Source organism: Onychomys torridus, chromosome 2 (assembly GCF_903995425.1).
Source record: "Onychomys torridus chromosome 2, mOncTor1.1, whole genome shotgun sequence".
In the NCBI taxonomy this organism is placed as follows: Eukaryota; Metazoa; Chordata; class Mammalia; order Rodentia; family Cricetidae; genus Onychomys; species Onychomys torridus.
Window position 1 is genome coordinate 73,407,727 of NC_050444.1, and position 19,484 is coordinate 73,427,210.

The following is a 19,484-nucleotide window of genomic DNA, read 5'->3' on the forward strand; positions in this document are numbered from 1 at the left end:
ATCCAAAGAGGACATTCTATTATTTCTAGTTTCCGGAATGGTAAGGGGTGGGTAAATAGGAAAGAAAAGCTCTGAATAGCTTAGCATTGGTCTATGGGGCCAAATCCACATCTGGAATTGTTTCCTGACCCCCAAGCAGAGCTATTCAGAGAAAGAGAACACAGCCCTATATAATACTCACGCCATAAGAGGAGAAAAAGCACTGCCCTCTACAAGGCTTAGGAGATGAGAGAAGAGAAGCCAGCCCCACAGGGTACCCGTGGGATCAGAGAAGAAAAACCGTTTTCTTGGAGAACATCTTCCTAGAAGTTCAGAGTTTCTGAGTCTCTGAAACCAGTTTGGACTCCACGCTCCCCAGGGACACGGGAAGGATGTCATGAGTTAGAGGAACCGTTCTTCTCTGGCTGTGCAATATGCAAACGCTGACATTCCGGCTCAGTCCCTCCTGCCCACCCCAGCACTTCCTGGACACCTGCACAATTCTCACCCACGTCTCCATCTCAGAACACAGAGATCGATGCTGAGGGCAACTTTACCCAAAGGGAGGTGAGCAATGCCTAAGCCCTTCTGCCCAGGTAACAAAAGCCAAAAAGCCAAAAGTCAATGGGACATTTCCACATCAATTTTCCAAGGAAGTGAACAAACCACAAACACTACCAAAAAAAAAAAAAAAAAAAAAAAAAGGCGAGCGTATGCACTGGATTTCTCAATGTTTCAAAGCACAGCACACTCGTTCCTGCCCCTGCACGAATTTCCAGGCACTGGCTGGAAAGGAGCCCACTTTAAAATCTTTGCCATTCAACAGGCCACTCTTGTCTGGATCCTGCATGCCGACAGTAGCAACTCCAACTGGCTTCCTTAGCTCCAGGCTCGCCCTATTCTCCTCCTCTTTGATACAGAGCACCCAAAGTACTCGACTAAACCAAATAAATATGGCACTTACCTAGCCTCCACCTGCTTCCTACCACCCTGGATGGAGTCTTCACCAAGGTTCACCCAACCTCCCTGGTAGACCTCCCACAGCTGTTGCCTCCCCTTGCCTGCCTGGCAACACCCTGGAGGACTCACAGGCTAGGAACATGAGGCAATCTCTCCTATCCTAGGACCTCACTGCTAGTCTGCTCTGCCTGGAACACTTTCCCCAGCACTGTGCGCCTGCCAAATTCCTCCACAATTCTGGGCCTCCACTAGTTGCTACTAGCTCAGGAACCCTTCCTGATCGCCTCTCTCTACCCACATCTGAATGAGAAGAGTGTCTCCAGTGCTTTCCCTTGTAGGGTCTGTCCCCTTCTTAATTAGGACAAGGATATTCCTGGTCCTTCATCTCTGTTATCTCCCATATGCAAATAAAATCAGTACTGGCTTGTTGCGAGCACTCAGGGGATATGGCCTCAATTAATTTTTAAAAAGATGGTCATGAGAGACAGGGTCTCAGAATTTAAGGGTGGTGGCATTCGTGGGCCTGTGGTAACTGATTTCTTAAGCTTGATTAACTGATTCAGGCAAACTGTCCCCAGAGAGGGAGCCCTGTGTTCAGTTGCTTCCCTGGCATACTCCAGAAGGTCACAAAGGACTACAGAGCTTCCCTGGTGACTCCTTGGGCATCCTGGGAAACAACAGTGGATCTAAGTCTACTTTTGCATAAAAGTCAGGGTTAGCTAAGAACCAAGTAGACCTCCCAAGACCACCGGGGTCATGGAATTGGCTTTCTGCCAGGCTTCCTGCTCAAGACTTTGGAGCAATCTCTCCAGTTCTTATCATTAGTCCCACTCACCAATCTGGTAATTTCCACATCCCCACTCTGATTTGTGCAAGATAGATCTGGACAAAGTGACTGCTGTTCTATGCTTTCACTAATTTGTTTAGCAATTTTCACTTCAAATGCCTCTGGCATTTTCAAGTTTTTAGAATCTACAGAATACAAAAGTCTGTTAAAACATAACATTCCTAAATATGCAGAGATACTTATAGTGAAATGCAAATTAAAAACACAATGAGATATCCCTATGTACACACTAAACTTAAAAGCACTAGCAAGTGCATGAAGTAATCAAACCCAATACACAAAGTGCCACTTTGGAAAAGTTTGGCAGTTTCTTATAAAGCTATGCATTCAGTTCTGAAATGATCCAACCATCCCTCCCTAGGTATTTAACGCCAAAGAAATGAGAGCCAAAGTCCACACAAAGACATATGCAAATATTTATAGAAGCCTTATATAGAAAAGCCAGTTGAAAACAACCATATGTCCATCAATGAGAATAAATGTAAACGGAGTATTACTAGACAACAAAAATGAGTAAATCACTGGTACACGCAACAGCACAGACAAATCTCAACAGCTGTACTCTTAGAGAAATAAAGCAGACACAGAAGGCAGCAACACACTATCTGATTTGATTTATTAGACACTGTGGAGCTGGACGTGGTGGCCCATGCCTTCAATCCCAGCACTAGAGAGGCAGGCAGATCTCTGAGTTTGAGATCAATCTACAGTGCTAGTTCGAGGACAACCAGGGCTATACTGAGAAACTCGTTCCAGAAAAGAGAAAGAGAGAGGGGGGGGGAGGGAGGGAGGGAGGGAGGGAGGGAGGGAGGGAGGGAGGAAGGAAGGAAACACTATAGAAAAAAGTGAGACAGAAACCAGGTCTCTGGGGTCAGAGGTTATAGATGGCAAGGAGATAAGACCACAAAGGAGCATGAACTATTCGATATTGGGAAAGTTACACCATTATGTACATCTGTGAAAAATCCAACTGCATACTTTAAAGGGGTACATTTTACAGAATGAAAATCACACATCAATAAACCCAACACCAGACAATCTTCCTATTATAATAGCAAGCATACCCCACGAGTCCAACTACGCCTTAGATCTCAGGACTGAACAATACAAAGCCTGATATGGATTCCCTGAGAGGGTACTGTTGGTATATACTCAGTCATTACTCAGTAACTCTGCCAGACCACCTCAGCCACACCTCTGCCAGGCTCCCATTAACCACAACAAATATTCAGTGGGGCCTGTCACAGGTCATGAGCTGCTCCAGATCCTGAACAGCATAGATCCTGTCCTCAGGACCCCTCTATTTTGTGAGAGAGAGTGGGAAAGGCAACATGGGAGGGAGGTCCCCACTGATGAAGCATCTCTAGAACGAAGAAGTGAGAGATGGGGCCGACCTTCTGCTGCCACCAAGGGTCACGTAAGTATCAACAAGCATGATAATTTTTTTTTCATTTTTCCCTAAAACAGACTGGAAAGATAGACTCTATGACACTAGCAAAAGGAAACACAGGAGAGGGGGGGAGAGAGGGAGAGAGAGAGAGCGAGAGAGCGAGAGAGAAAATGAGAATGAACTTCATAGGAAATTTGGTGGGAAGGGAAAACAACGATCCTTATCACTCTGTACTCTGCTTACCACCCTCTTTCTGACCAGGACATTTTAACCTTTTGAACTTGACATGTGTACCTCAAAGAGAGATGAGACCAGATAACTACCAAAGAGCAGAAGGAAGAAATGCAGTAAAGGGCAATGTAAAAGAAGTTCTCCTCCTCAGCTGGCACAGTCCAAAGAAAAACAAGAACTCCTTCCCAAGACCACTTCTACCCTAAAACATTCAGGCTCTTGATGGAAACGTGGGAGAGGAAGTGTGTGAGGTCTAGAAAACACTGCTGTATGGGAATAAAGGTTGGGTCTGTCCTGTTCCTCCCTGCAAGAATACAGTCAGGATCCGGTGCTAGGCTCCATCAGAGGGTTCACTCAACCCACACCCGGCAATGCCTTCACTAGTGCCTGTTTGCCAATAGCAAAAGTCCCCAAGCAGTAATCACACGTGTCAGGTCATGGAACTGAGAAGTCGGTCCTCTGGGACAGGAAAGGAGTGAGGGCTCCTGAGTCTGTGTTACATTGGATCTCTGTACGTGTGGACCAAATGGTTTGGTATTTAGGAGACAATCCCCACCATATTCTCCTGCAACCTTATAGGCTGAGATGTTAAGGACTCCCAGAAACAAATGCCTTGCCTACACTTCTGAGCTGGCACTCAGGTGGCTCCTCAATCCCCTTTTTGAGCACAGTCACATGCCTTTTCCCACTAAACTGTTTCTCTTATGACTCTGTTTATTCTTCTAAATGTATTTCTCTTACCAGTTCCATCCAAACAGTTCATCAACTCAGGATGCATACCTAGCAACTGATTTTTATTTTGGGGGAACAATGGTTATGAGTTAGCCTCCCAAATTTTCAATAAATAAATGAGTGTGCTTTTCTATGCATGTGTGTATGTTCTGCTTTCTTAAAACAGATCACCACCACCACCCCAGTTTGTAGAAACAAAACGCACCGTGAAATTTATCACCATAGCTGCAGGCACATCTTAATACAACGGTCTGTAAATTTCCTTTTTTTTAGATGAGGTAAAAGGGGCAAATAAAGACTGCATATCTTTATTTGTGTTCCGTATCATGAAATGTCAACTCCAAGGCAGCAGGTAGGCCCAACTGTAGCAGATCGGCAAAGGTGCTGAGCTCAACTGATTGCCTATTCATGCGGTACTGAAGGCAAAAACAAGGGGCACAGATGAGGCTCGTGCCTCATCCCCAGGGAGTTGTGCAAGGTCCTGTAATATCAAGTGTGAAACCCGGAAGTCCAACAGAGTGTGCTTGCTTTAGAAAAGGCCTATTCTCTAATAGCATCTCAGAGCCTCTGTCTCTGGATCAGTAGCCATGTTCAGGGAGAAGCCTAATGAGGTTATTAAAGGCCAGGAGACCCTGCATGCACAGGCTCGCTGCACCCATGATTTAAGACCAGACTTAAATCAAGGCTGCTGTGGAGTGGGAGGGAGTGTGGGACATCCTATAAATTTCTCCAAGGGTGAGCCCCCCAGTTTAATACATGCCTGAAGCTAAGCCTTGATGTAGCTTTCCTGGCTTCCAGTCACTGGCTCACTCCCCCTAAAGCCATCCTCCTTAGTGGTCCCTTAAGTGCCGCCGCTTCCATCCTGAACCCTCCAACCATATCATAAACCGACAGTCCCCAAGGAACAGGTCGGAGTTACAGCTGGACCACAAGCTGACACTCAGCTACCCCAGAAGTGATGTTGCTACCTAAAGGTAATATCTTAACACTGAAATTAGTGAAAACAAAGTAGGCAAGAGGTCTTCAGAATAAAAATCAACCTCACAATTAGTTCATCCTGTCATTCCAGGAGAGCGTCACTATTTCACAGGAGGCTCTGCTAACATCCACCCAATTAAGAATACAGATTCAGTGGAATGCTATCAACCCCAGTAATTATAACCAGGGAGATAGAAGGGGCTCAAAGTACCAGATGCATCGGGTGTAGTCCTTATTCCTAACAGTAAGATTATAAACAGCCGCACACATTTCTTTTTCCAACCTGGAACACATATCCAAGTTCCAAGACAAAACTCTTTGCTAGCAGCCTAATTTCCAGTACAAGAGCTATGAAACAAAAACTGAAAACTAAAAGCTGAAGTAAGAAAGGCATGAATGTTGTGCCAATCTGTGAGGCGCCTTTGAGAAGCAATTCCTCCTGCTGTTGACATTCCTATTCTATAAGAGACCCTAAATGTCTAAAGCTACTCCCATCACGTCACTGATAGTTAGACAATCAATGGCCCTATTCATCACCCTCAGTATTCCAGTGTTGCTACCAGCTAAACAAATGGTCTCAGGATTTTTTAAAACACTTAAAAAGCCAGGCTTTTCTGGAAGCAGATCTGAATCAAACCCAAATCCTTGTTTCTCTGTGGTAAAATTAACCAAATGTTAGAGATTGTCCTCACCTCCCACTGATTTAAAAAAAAAAAAGCAAACTTCAAAGGAAGAATTTAGCAAATAATACAGTATTTGCTTTTTCCCTGGTCAGGGGTAGGTAGGTAGCACATAGGGAGACGAACCTTCTCTTAGTCAAGAGCTCAACCTATCAGCATGACTGATTCGTCATAAGGAGAAATGTAAAAACTTCAACTGTGATCATAATGCTAGAATAAGAGGGACTTTGGCAAGAGATTATTGCATTCCTTAACTTTCATCTACAAGCTACCTGCAAGCCCAGGTCTGGAGACGAATTTCACTGGATCATGTTCCCTGTTGCTCTAAGATGGTTTTCCAAGAACAGCTTGGGAGGTGTGGCTCAGTGGCACACTAGCAACCATCACTGTATCTGGCTTGTGTCTCTGAAGGATGCTCTGGTGCTGGAGTCTGAGAACATTTACTGACTCTGGGACCCTAGAGACGCTGAGGCCCTGCATCCTCTGCATAAAACAGTGCTAACAATGTATATAAAACATTTATCTAGTTCCTGGAACAAAGTAAGTACAGTACACATTGTTATTATAATGATGAGCACTACTCACTTCACAGAGTGCAGCTTTCATCCAGGGTGGGGCTGAGAGTGGGCAGGCCATTAAAGGAATCTCTCTCCTCTCTGGGTCCACAGAGAGTGTACCACTTCCTTCAAGGGCCTTTCCAGAGAACACTGGAGCTCTCTCCAGCGCCCAGAGCATTGGGAGAAATGAAACTTACCTTGGTATCCCTGGTGACACTTCAGGATACCAACATTTTGCTATAAAATCCCCTTATGAGGTCTCTACTATCTCCACACTGTCCCATCATTCAGCTATTTTTCTATAGCCCATTGCTGCTTTCCAACTAGTCTTGCTTGGGTCCTGTCCAGGGCTTCCTCTGCCCCATCACTTGGGTCCTGCCCAGGGCTTTCTCTGCTCCATCACTTGGGTCCTGCCAAGGGCTTTCTCTGCCCTATCACTTGGGTCCTGCCAAGGGCTTTCTCTGCCCTATCACTTGGGTCCTGCCCAGGGCTTTCTCTGCCCCATCACTTGGGTCCTGCCCAGGGCTTCCTCTGTCCCATTTTTCTCCAGCCTCTAAATCAATTACATTAGAAATCTGGGCCTACCCTGTATCTCTTTTCAGATCTCCCCACAGTCTTCTCCAGGACTGACTTATCAAATGGGTCCTGCTAAGTGATAAGTTGTTTAAATGGCCCTAAGTCACAGCAATATTGCTATGTTTAAAAAAAAAAAAAAAAACAGCAAACAACAACAAAACTAAGTTCAAATGGGATAGCATTTCACTTGATTTTCCTCAATGTGTCTCTCATTTATTAGGAATTATGTTACTCTCAAAAGAGCAATACAGTCTGCAACTGGCCGGGGTAATGTTCTAGGACCAGTGTGAACATACCAGCTAAGAAGGATGCCTTTCCTTGGAGTCCATCCCCAAACAACACATTCAGAACTGCTCAGGACCCTGGAGCTTTAAGCCCATGGGTTCAAAGACTTACTTAAGGAATCCTTTCAACAGCTAAACACAGCTTTCCCACTTTTATCAAACTAAGCTTTCTGTTTGATTGATTTTGGTTCAGTGTGGTTTGGTTTTTCAAGACAGGGTTTTTCTGTGTAGCTCTGCTTATCCTGGAACTCCGTCTGTAGACCAGGCTGCCCTTAGACTCATAGATCCACCTGTCTCTGCCCCAGTGCTAGGATTAAAGGTGTGCGCCACCACCCGTCTGGCATCCAAACTGAGCTTTTATTTATCCACGGCCAGTTTGGAGAGCAGGTGACTAACACCAGGACCAGGACCCTTCTCCAGACTGCCTTTTCCCCAGCCAGCTCGTGAAGCAGTGTAAACAGATGCAATGTGTCCCCAACATGTCAGTTTCATAGCACAGCAAGCGCCAACTAACTAGATAAGTGAGAATTCCATGGGGTTGCCAGCTCAGGCACAGAGGCACACTCCTTCCCTCCAAACATACAGACATCTTCTCCACAAAAGGACAAACAAGCCACTTTGCTGGCTACCTAACTAGAGGAAGAGTAGAAAGAGGAGTACGTCTACAACTGATTCTGAAAAATAAAACCTTATGGGTGTGCTCACGCTTTATTTGTTAGTATGGACTATGCAAACACTTATTATTTGAGGTTTGGGAGAAGCCTGCAAAAAGAAATCCATCTCAATTGAGCCCAGTATTATCAAGACTCTATGCATTTTTCTTTAAAAGTGACCCTGTTACTAAGATTCCACACATCAAATATTCAGAGTACCAAAAGAAAGGTATGCAGGGGAAATGGAACTAAACGACCGGGTGGGCCTTCAGCTAGCCTGCTTTACACACACACACACACACACACACACACACTCACACACACCACAGCGGGGGAGGGGGGAACTGTGATTTTATGTGCCTTTTAAGAATTCACACACTCCAGTCTCCAAGCCAATAGCACACTAAGTGGCTCCATCAGGTGAGAGCCAGTGTCTCCAAAGGGAGCTGTTGAGGACAGAGTGCCTCATGGGTCTCTGCAGGCACACCACTCACTCCCCTTAAAGAAAGCCACCAAGTCCACTCCTCAGCAGGAGACAAAGCCACGCTCTGGTCATGTGAAATGTGACCAGCTCAGCAAACAGGGAAAAGGCAATGTTGCCATTAAATTTGCAAATCCCATAAGACTGACAACTGAATAAATACAACTTGACCAAAGGCTTACTTTATTTTTAATTCAAAATCTCACTATAATTAACACCATCATTAACATTTTTCTGCCTCAAATAACAACACTAACCAACCAAAATTAGTGTCAGGATTTGTACTTTTTCATAAAGAAAACAGCGCCCAGAAAACCCTCAACATCCAGGATTTCTGTAGAAATGTCCTTCTCATTTGAACTTAGAGCTAAAGGACACTCTGTACTTGAGAGAGCAAGGGGAGTTCCAGGTGGGAAACGCGCCTATGATTACACCTGGCCCAACAGAGACCACAAACAAACGAGGCAGGCCAATATGAGGAATTCAGTGTCCTTTTAAGCCATGCATTTAGCCTTTTCTGTACACAATTCTCTTTCCTCTCCTAAAGGGCACTGTGACTCTCCAAATTCTGACAGAGGAGAAAGAAGCAGGATTAGAGAAGCAACAGACTACAATTTAATTTCCCATTAATGACTGTTTGGAGAGTGAACTGAGGCAAGGCATCCTACGACTTTGGGACACAAAACAAAGGACAGATCTTTATTATGAAGAGACTAGAACATATGATGTTAAAAACAAAATGAGGCTGGAGAAATGTCTCCGTGGGTAAGAGCACTTGTTGCTCTTGCAAAGGACCTGGGTTCAATTCCCAGAACCCACACAGTGGCTCACAACCATCCATAATTCCACAAGATCCAATGCCCTGTTCCAACCTCACCAAGCATTTACTTGGTACCCAGACATATATACGAGCAAAACACACATAAAATGAATACATCTAATTTTTTAAAAATTAAATAAAGATTTAAGAAATAAACAACAAAACAAAACAACATTGCCAGGGTCTGATACACCCAGAAGCCATAGAAAATGCAATCTAGGTTGTCTGCTTCCTCATACACTGAGAGAGAGGGTGCACAGCATTCACTTTGGGAATTAATATCAAAATGCTTCCAGGAGCAGGAGCACAGGAGAGTGAGTTCCCTAACAGTTTCAAGGAGCAATGTCCCGGAGGAGACAGCAAGAAAAATGTTGCTGTACTGGCGGTCTTGAATGTCTTTTTAAAGGCCCATGAGTTAAAGGTTCAGTCACAGAGTGTTGTAATTAGGGGGTAGTGGGACGGACATGATGCACACAGCCTGGCCTAGCAGTTCCATAGGTCCCCAAAGAGGGCTGTGGTACCTTTCCCCTTCCTTCCTCTAGTCAGCTGTCAATTGACACCTGGACTGATCCCATTCCTGACTACTGTGCATCCTCAAAGCCTTGGAAATGATGCACAAAACACCAAAAAAAAAAAAAAGTGTGGAAAACAGAACTATTGCATAAGAAGCTATTGTAACTTTTTAAAGTGTTTAAACATCTAAATTATCTAATGAGGTATGCTTATCCATAAAAATAAATTAAAGCATGATTTAATTTGAATGTGGACCATCACAGACTACTGTCTCAAATCACAGCTTCCTCAAAGAGGGAAATGCAACTGGGTGAGAAGAACTCTTTGTTCTACCGAGTGTGCTAGCCTTAAATAATTTAAACACGTACAAAATTTTTCAATGTTCATTGCCATATTATTCGCTAACACTTTTCTGAGAATGTCTTATTTGTTTGGGTCATTTTAGAACACAGGGAAGCAAGCAGCACCCAGCCTCTTACCTGACTGTTTCACGTTAGTATCTGTCAATTTCTGTATTAAAGAGATGGGGAAGTGCTAGGGGAAAACTGAGTCAAAGACCTCTCTCTAGAAAGGCATGTGTGCCATTGGAAGATCAATGTTTAATTATAATTTTGAAAACTACACTACGTACATGACATGGATGAGCAGAGGAAATCAGCTCCTGTGGAGGGCAGAATGGGAAGGAGTGTGGGTCCAGGTGACTCCTGAGGAAGGGACTTTTCTTCCTGCCAGTCTTCAAGTCGGCTTACAAATCTAGAGGGTTTTGTATTTATTTTCCAAAATGGATAAAAGTAAAATAGGACTTCAAACTCTTCTTTTCCTCTTTGTTTTAGAAAACAAATGCAATATTCCACGATTGCCAACAGTAAACACAAGCACACTGATTTTGTACAGTTCACGTACGGCAGAATGCGGTGTGACCCAGGAGCGGCCTGTGAAGCCATTTTAGTTCTGAGACTAACTTTCTGACTTCTTGTACTTTTAAAATGTACTGCCTGGTCTCACTAGATATAGAAAACTACTCTGAGGTCACACGCTATTCACAAATAATTACTAAGGCAAGAGTATTGTGTTCATTTAAAGCCAAGTTTTCTTTAAAAAAAAAAAAAATGAAAATGAAAATTGACCAGAAAAAAAAAACTGGCAGTTTTCTGCACCACATTGCAACCAAGGTCTCTTCCAGAAGGGAATTTGGCTGACTACCCCTGAGCAACAACAGAAACGTGATTAGAGTTTCTGATAAGAATGTCAGCAAATGAAATCACAGAAAATTCCATTTCCCCGCATCTGAAATTGTACCAGTGTCTCACTTAATGTGGACAGTTAGACTTCTGGAACTGAATTCAAATCTAAAACCAGCTACTTTTAGCTGGGAAAGTAGAGAGCCAAAGCCCGGATAGTCTCCTACCTTCTTAATCTGCAGAGTAGATACAAAAATAATCTTGTTTTGTAGATTAACTCGGTGTTGGAGAAACATTGGAAGAGCACTTGGCATAGAGCACCATGTGTCTATTATTAAGACACAAACCCTGCTATAACTTTGATATTCAAGATGTTTCATTTGCATATGTAAAGACAGTCTCTAATTTATTTTTAGTGCAGACACTCTCCCAGTGTAACTAATCAAACAAATATTCAGAATGATCTTTTAAACTTGATGCTGGAATGACTGACCATAGGAACATTATAATCCCATTATTTATTTAATATCTAGATCATACCTAAAGATGTATTTATACTTGAATGTTTTAGAGATGCCAAAGCAACAGGTGCTTTTGGTATTTTCTAAAAATCCAGAAAGTTCCTAATTTAAGGGTTTAAAGAAATGTCCATTTAACTATCTTAGAAACTAAAAATAATTTTGAAAAAAAAAAGCAAAGATCTCCCCATTTTCAATCACCACAATAAAGACATAAGCATCCTGGTTTATGAGGTGGAAAAACAAAGCCTAAAAAGAAAAACTGTAAATGTAAAAATATTCCAATTCCTCTCCAAATAGAGTAAGATAACACACAGCTGAGGTACTAGGTTTCATTCATTATTAATAGTGTTTGCATTAGGGCTTCCACGAGCAAAGGTGGAAAACTAACAAGCCCTAATCACCTCTTTCCAATTCCAGACCAATGCCGTCTCCCACAAAACACAGCATGTTCCAAATCAAGATACACCCAGGGTCCATTACAGGCCTGCCTTTAGGTACTAACAGAAATACTTATAAGTGGCTGGATTTCAAATACTCATCTGCAGAGAGACACACATCAGATCTCCAAGTCACTACCAGTGAGTCAGTTCAGAACATCAGTGACTTTTACAAGGGGGCACATAAATTATTCTATGGCAGGAAATTTTGCTCCAAAAAGGGACTATGAGCATTATGTTGGCTGTAAATTTTCTTCCCTGGGCCCTCTGATTCAACTTGTTCTCACATAAATAATAATTATTTCTGGGCATCACATGTTTTCCAAAAAGATATCCCTACCTACTTTAATGACTTATGACAGCATTGAGGAAAAAACATGCTTACAAAAGAAACTAAAATGTATCTACATTATTTTGTGTATTATTATACTATCAACTCATAAGTATTCTCTATGCTGTCATACTTTCTTTAATGTGGGAGAAGTTTTTGCAAAGATAGGAACAAAACCTTAGGTTTGTAGTTACACTATGAAAACAGGGCTGAAGGAAAAGGGGAGATGAGAAACCAAGTTCTTTTTGATTGACATTTATGTCTTGTAGCATATCAATACTTGGGTCCTGGTTCCAAGGTATGACTATAAGGGAACTCTGTAAGGGTGTGATTTTGAGCCCAGGGGCGTGTGTCAGGTGTGCTTTGTGGGAGGTGAGGATTGAGACATAGAAAGAAAGTGATATACCAATTCTGTTCAAGGAAGTTTTGTGGTTTTGCTTTGTTTTGCTTTTGCTAGAGTGGGGCTAGAACCCAAGGTCTTCTACAAGCTAGATAAACACTCTACCACTGACCTATATCCTAAGCCAAGAAGTTTTCCTTTTGTTTAAATATCAGTCTGTCTTCTGTTTTCTATCTATTCTGCACACTCCCTTTGAGGGATGTCATTGAACAAGTATTGGGTTAGTTTGTTTTTTAAATTGTTGAATACCAATGCAGCAAATGAGAGAAACCAATTATTTTTAGTGCCTTTATTATTTTTCACCCTTTAAAAAAAAAAAGGTTGAATAGTATTTCTCTCCTTTCTGGTAAGTGCAGAAAAAAACAGACATTTACCCACAAGCCTGTCACTAGCGAGCACCCTCAAGAACCTTGCCTCGTTTTGTAAAGGCTTGGAAGTCAGGAAACGCAATGACGAAAAAGAAAAAGAAAAAGAAAAAAAAAAAAAAAGACCGGCTTCCCCGGCTCCCGGCTCCCCAGGGTTACTCCCAGTTTGGAAGCACCAGTTTTGACCAGATTCACAGTGAAGCGGAAGGACTGCAGACGGTCTAGCACCGGGCCATACCTAGGCCACCCGGCCAGGAGGCGCTGCGGGCTAGTCTCCAGGGGCCACCCGCAGGCCGCCCAGCCCCCACCCACTGGCGGCGGAGCCCGGCCCAGCACCCGAGCCCCGAGTTCTGCGCCGCCCGCCGGGGTTACTCGCGGTCATTCGGCTGCACTACCTAGCCCTGGCTTCTCTATCGGTGTTCGGCCCCAAGTCGCCCCAAGGGACGGGCAGCAAAAAGCAGGAAGATGGGTCAGAGGATGAAGGGAAAATGGACACCTCAGTTTGGAGTTTCTGCAGGCTCTCTCAAGTTTTCTGTCTTTAGAAGGAACAACAGTGGTCTCCCACTTTGCGCCAGGGGCTGCAGCTCTCTGGAGCGCAGTAAGCTTGTGGGTAGGACCCCTGGGTCAAACAAAGCCCCAGCCCTCGAGCACTCAAAGACACAAAAGATTCCGTTTGGGACACTTCCTACTCGAGTTCTTTGGAAACAAGGACACGCCGCCCCAGTCCTGAGTGTCCAAGTCAGAGGCCAACACAGACCACTTTAATAAAGGAGTGGGGACTCTGAAATGACACTTGTGGGCGACGGCCGACCCGGAGCTAGACAAAGGGAGGCGCTTCACAGACGATCCTCGTCTCCCTAGTCCAGTGACTGCGCCCCTAGGGCGCCCGAGAACCCTGGCTCCCACTGCTCCCGAGGAGGATCTCCCAGGCCAGAGATGCTCTCCCGGGTGTCCGGCTGGGGAGACCCGAGTGCTGCAGTTCTGCATCCCAAGGTCCCCACAGCCCTTCGCAGACATCCTCCCCCAATTTATGCTGCCCCTGTCCTATCTGCACTCCTAGAAGTAGGAAATATGGGGGTTCAAGGACCAAAGTCCAGGAAACCGAGAGCTTCCCAAAGCTTCCTTGGCCCTGAAACAAAATACCCAAGTCACTGAAGAACCTCTTACCTGTTTTCCACTTTGGTGTTTGTGTCTGTTTCTCCCACCCTGCACAAACCCTTCCAGAAAGGGGGAAGGGAAAAAAAGTTGGGGGGAAACGGAGCAGAGGCGCGCCCCAAATCGGCTGCAGCTGAGCGGGTCCCCGCGGCGCCCCTGCCCAGCCTTGCGCAGGCTGCGGAGAGAGGTGTGGGCTTGGCCGGTCCCGGCCCGCTCGCTCGCCCTCGGAATTACTGGTTTTTGCCGCGACTAGTTCCTTTTATAGATTCGGCTGTGCGGAGCGCCGGGGTTACTACCGGTCAAATGCTGTTCTCTCCCTCTTCCCCCGCCCCCTTCCCGGCCTCTGTTTATGTAGTTCAGTCACTCAGCAGAAAGCACGTGGAGCCGCGGCCCGCCCCTTAAACGGGCGACAGTGCGCCGCGGCGGCGGGCGCCGGGGACGCACGGTGCAGGCTTCGTGGGGTCCAGTTCCGTCGCCCCGGCCCTGACCTGCTAGCCTCGGGCGAACGGGAAACTCCGCCAAGGACCCCGCGTTCCCAGCAGCGGAGGGAATGGGGAAAAAACGCTTCCTGTAAACTCTCGCTGTGTGCAATAGTTTGGGATTTTTGGTTGATTGGTTGGTCGGTTGAGGAGTGGGTTGTTGTTTTTTGGGGTTTTGGGGGGTTTTTTTTGTCCCCCTCAACACATATACAGCCTCCCTCCCTCTCTCCTTTTGTTAGTTTACTGGGCCCCCAGGTTGGGAAGGAAGGCTGACCCGTCCAGATGTCCAGATGCCTATCATCTTCTGTCTCTTCCTTGCAAAGCCCTAGGTGGGGGTGGGGGGTGGACAGAGTGATTATCAGCCTGATTTTGGTTTCTGCCTCAAACCTTGACTTTGGCTTTTCAAAAGAAGACCTGATACCTTCGAGAGTCTCAGTCTGCACCTGCTACACACACACACACACACACACACACACACACACACACACACACACACACACACACTGGGCGGGGGTGGGTGGGGGGAGGGACAGAAAGACAGATCCCTCAGAAGATCATTGAAGAATTTCTTGCTTCATCTCTTTCTAAATCGGAGGAGGCTTTGTTTTCATTATAATGCACAGGGCTTGGGTTTTAACTCATAAGGATTTTTCGACTGCCTTGGAAAATTATATAACCTCTCCAGCTTGTCGTCAGCTTCTCTCTTAGTTATTTCCATGGGCAATCAGGTAACGGACTGCCCCACACAGCAGTCTGATAGAGGTAAGAGGCTTCATACTACAAGCCTACATGGTGCATCCTACATTAGGCTAACAAATATCTCGTCCTTGACAAAGACAGTGCATCAAAAAGCAGGTTTACACTTCAACTCCTCAGTTTGGTCGGAACCTGGGTAGGAATGGGGTGGAGTAACAGAGCTACCGCTAACCCCATTCTCTTCTCAGCCCAAGCTCCATCACATTCCAGAACTGCAACACCTGCAGAAAGAGCCCCCCTCCCTCCATTGAGGGTACTTGTAAACCACAAAAAAAGACAGCTGTGGTCACAAGAGTGGGTTTCCATGTCAAACTGGACCAAAGTTAGATGAAGTTTTTCTGCCTCTATTTTATTTTATTTATTTTAATTGAGATAGAATCTCACGTAGTCTGGTCATAAACTCAATAACCTTGAATTCCTGATCTTCTTGCCTCCACCTCCCTAGACCTAAAATTACAGGAGCCAGGTGCCACACCCAGTTTGTACGGTGCAGGGAGATGAGCCCAGTTTCTTGCATGCTAGGCCAGCACTCTGCTCACTGAGCCACATCCTCAGTCCTTGTCTTTCCTCATCTTTCAAGAAGAAGAAAGTTCTCTTTGTCTCTGAGGAGTTTTCTGAAAAATGAATTTGTTGAAACCTTTGAAGTCCTTGGAAGAAGGGCACCATAAACAGAATCTTCCTGACTGAGCATCAGTGGCATTTTTTAGTGATGTCCATAGCCTATAAACTATTTCCTGTGACAGACTTTCAAAAGTCTAGCAGTGAATTTAAAATAATGACTGTGACCATCTGTGTACAAAGAAAAATGCCTAAGGGAATAGCTATCATTCTTCACACGATTTTAGAAAGAGAGTAGATCTCTCTGTCTCTTTTCCCACTTTCTCTATACCTTACGATGTTTAAATCCTAACACATCACCTAACACAATTATTCTTTTTGTACTTTAAAGGGCATGGTTGCCAACAGTACTCCTTTGAAATTCGGTTTCCAACACTCGAATAGTGGCTCACAACCATCTGTAACTCCAGTTCCAGGAGCTCTGACACCATCTTCTGGCCTACACAGGCACCAGACATGTATTGGCACACACACATGCATACAGGAAAAACACTCCTGTACATAAATCTTTTCTTGGTCTTAAAAATAAAAGCTAACCTCTTGGGGTCCTCTACTAGGGAGTAGGCCACATTTAAGCACTACACAAATCCCACAGTTAGAATGCTAGAGAAAGAAGAAAGACAAGAAAGAAAGCTCCAGGCAGAGCATCCCAGGATCTTCACCATGTGAAGGCAATGGCTCCGAAGCCAAACTCGATCCCTTTAACTAAGAACCCCTGTGGGGTTCAGAATCTGCTCCTGCTCCCAAACACACACACTCAACTTTCATCACAGTGAGCACACAAACACACTGCGGTGTTGAGACTGTGTGTACACACATATTTTGTAACTCTCCATCCTTAAACCCCTACAGAGATCAAATGTTTCATCCCAGTTACACTCAACATCAGTCTGTTGAGACCACGTGGCACACTCTGCCAGCGGGACAGCATCAGGGATTACACTGCTGGATTTCAACAGTCAGAACTTTGAGGAGATCACACTTCTGAGAGAAATTCAAAGCGGGAATCTCTCCCTCCCCGCCTCTGAGCATCTCTGGTTGGTTTGTTTCTGAGCATGCTTCCAAGAGCTTTCCCTATCACATTTCTGAAAACTTCCACGAGTTCACCAAAACCACACCTTCTCCCAGGAAGCTCTGTCTACACAAATGGGAAGGTCTCTCTCTGTTACTGCGCTCTGAAATAGTAGATTCCGTAAATGTGCCCTGGGTGGCTTGACCGACATTCTATTCTGAGATGACCCTGGGATCTTCTAATTACAGACTTGACCTTCAGGCAGCTGGGGCTGAATTGACCTTTTTAGAGGTCATAGAGATACAAGAAGCTTCGTTTTATCGAGGCTTTTACATTGAGAGTCCCTGGAAGGCAGTACTTGGAGGATACCTTTTTTTTTTTTTTTTTTTTTTTTTTTTTTTTTAGTTTTTCGAGACAGGGTTTCTCTGTATAGCTTTGTGCCTTTCCTGGAACTCTGTAGCCCAGGCTGGCCTCGAACTTACAGAGATCCGCCTGCCTCTGCCTCCCAAGTGCTGGAATTAAAGACGTGCACCACCAACACCCGGCCGGAGGATACCTTTAATACATTTCTAGCAGCCAGTCTATATACACCTTACTTAAAAAGAGACTTTTAAAGAATAGGATGATTTTCACCACATGTGTTTCTTGACTGGTACACCTACTATTTGATTCCCAGTAGCTAAAAAAAAAAAAAAAAAAAAAAAGATTATTGCGAAGAATTTCTAAAAACATAAACAAAATGATCTTTCAAGAATTTGCAGTGATTAAGAAAAACCTACTGGTCAGAATATTAGAAAATGAAACACAGTTCAAAATTTCAAGAAGAGGACTAGAGATGGTTTAGTCAGTAAAGTACTTAGCATGCAAACATGAGGGCTTGAGTTCCTATCCCCAGACGCCACATGAAAAGGCAGGTGTGGTATACCAATAATCCCAGCATTGGAGAGATCGAGATGGAAGATGAATGGAGCCGACTGGCCAGCCAGTCTAGTGGAATCAGTGAGCTCAGATCAGTGAGAGACTCTGCCTCAAATAAATAAGGTGGAGTGCAACTGAGGAAGACATCTGATGGTGAGCTCTAGCTTTCAAATGCATGCATACACACACACACACACACACACACACACACACACACAAACACTAATTACACACCACATACACACATACACACATGCATGCACACATACTACATACACACACATACACACATTATACACATATACACATGCACACACAGACACACACACCACACAGACACATGCCACACACACACTACATACACACACATACACACATACACACACACCACACAGACACATGCCACACACACACACTACATACACACACATACACACATTATACACACATACACACACACCACAGACACATGCCACACACACACACTACATACACACACATACACACATTATACACACATACACACACACCACACAGACACATGCCACACACACACTACATACACACACATATACCCATTATACACACATACACATGCACACACAGACACACACACCACACAGACACATGCCATACACACTACATACACACACATACACACATTATACACACATACTCATGCACACACATACACACACACCACACAGACACATGCTACACACACACATACTACATGCACACACATACACACATTATACACACATACTCATGCACACACATACACACACACCACACAGACACATGCTACACACACACATACTACATGCACACACATACATTATAGACACACACAGACACGTGCACACACATACACACACTACACCCACACACCTTTTCTTCCCAAAAGATTAGTAAACCATCTTTAATAAGGATAGATGAAAAGACTTTCAGTTCAAATTTGAGTCAGTTTAATTTCAATCCATGTTTAGACACAGAAACAAACCCTCAAGCCATCAGTGATCAAATGACCCTGGGTGGAACAGGCCCTAAACCATGTAGATTCTGAATGCAGTGATTCTTTTTAAATGGACCACAGAGATCTCTTCTGTATTAACGTGAATTCTATTAACACCCAGGCAAGATACAAAACTGTTACTACTTCTGGCCTTGAGAAAGATATATGTGAGGTTTTTGTTCAGGTCAACCAGGAGGCCAATTTGTAAACAAATATATTCTCTGAATATCAGTAAAAATTGTGGGGGTTTTTTTGTTTTTGGGTTTTTTTTTGTTTGTTTTGTTTTTGCTTTTTTTCTTAAAGCCACAGTTCTGTTGGACAGTTGTGGTGAACACCTTTAATCCCAGCTCTCAGAAGACAGAGGCAAACAGATCTGTGTGAGTTCAAGGCCAGCCTGGTCTACAGAGTTAGTTCCAGGACTGTTAAACAGAGAAACCCTGCCTTGGGGCAGGGCAAGGGGAACACAGTTTCAGCCTGCCTTCCTTCAAACCTCCCTTCGGCTAAAACTACAGGAAAACTTTAATGCCTGTTTCTTGTGTTTCATTAACTTCTCCACGGTGCCCAGGCTGTTCTGTCCAAGTTAGTGATGCAAAGAATTCAGAATATCTTTTGTTA

General features: G+C 44.4%; 1 protein-coding gene across 1 annotated transcript in view; it reads right to left on the reverse strand.

The window, feature by feature from the left end:
- Abca1 (ATP binding cassette subfamily A member 1) overlaps positions 1–14,393 on the reverse strand; it is a 124,305-nt gene extending 109,912 nt beyond the window's left edge. The window contains exon 1 of the mRNA XM_036177706.1: positions 14,084–14,393. The gene's annotated coding sequence lies outside the window, so the exon portion shown is untranslated. The remainder of the gene's footprint in view (positions 1–14,083) is intronic.
- Between the last annotated feature and the right edge of the window lie 5,091 nt (positions 14,394–19,484).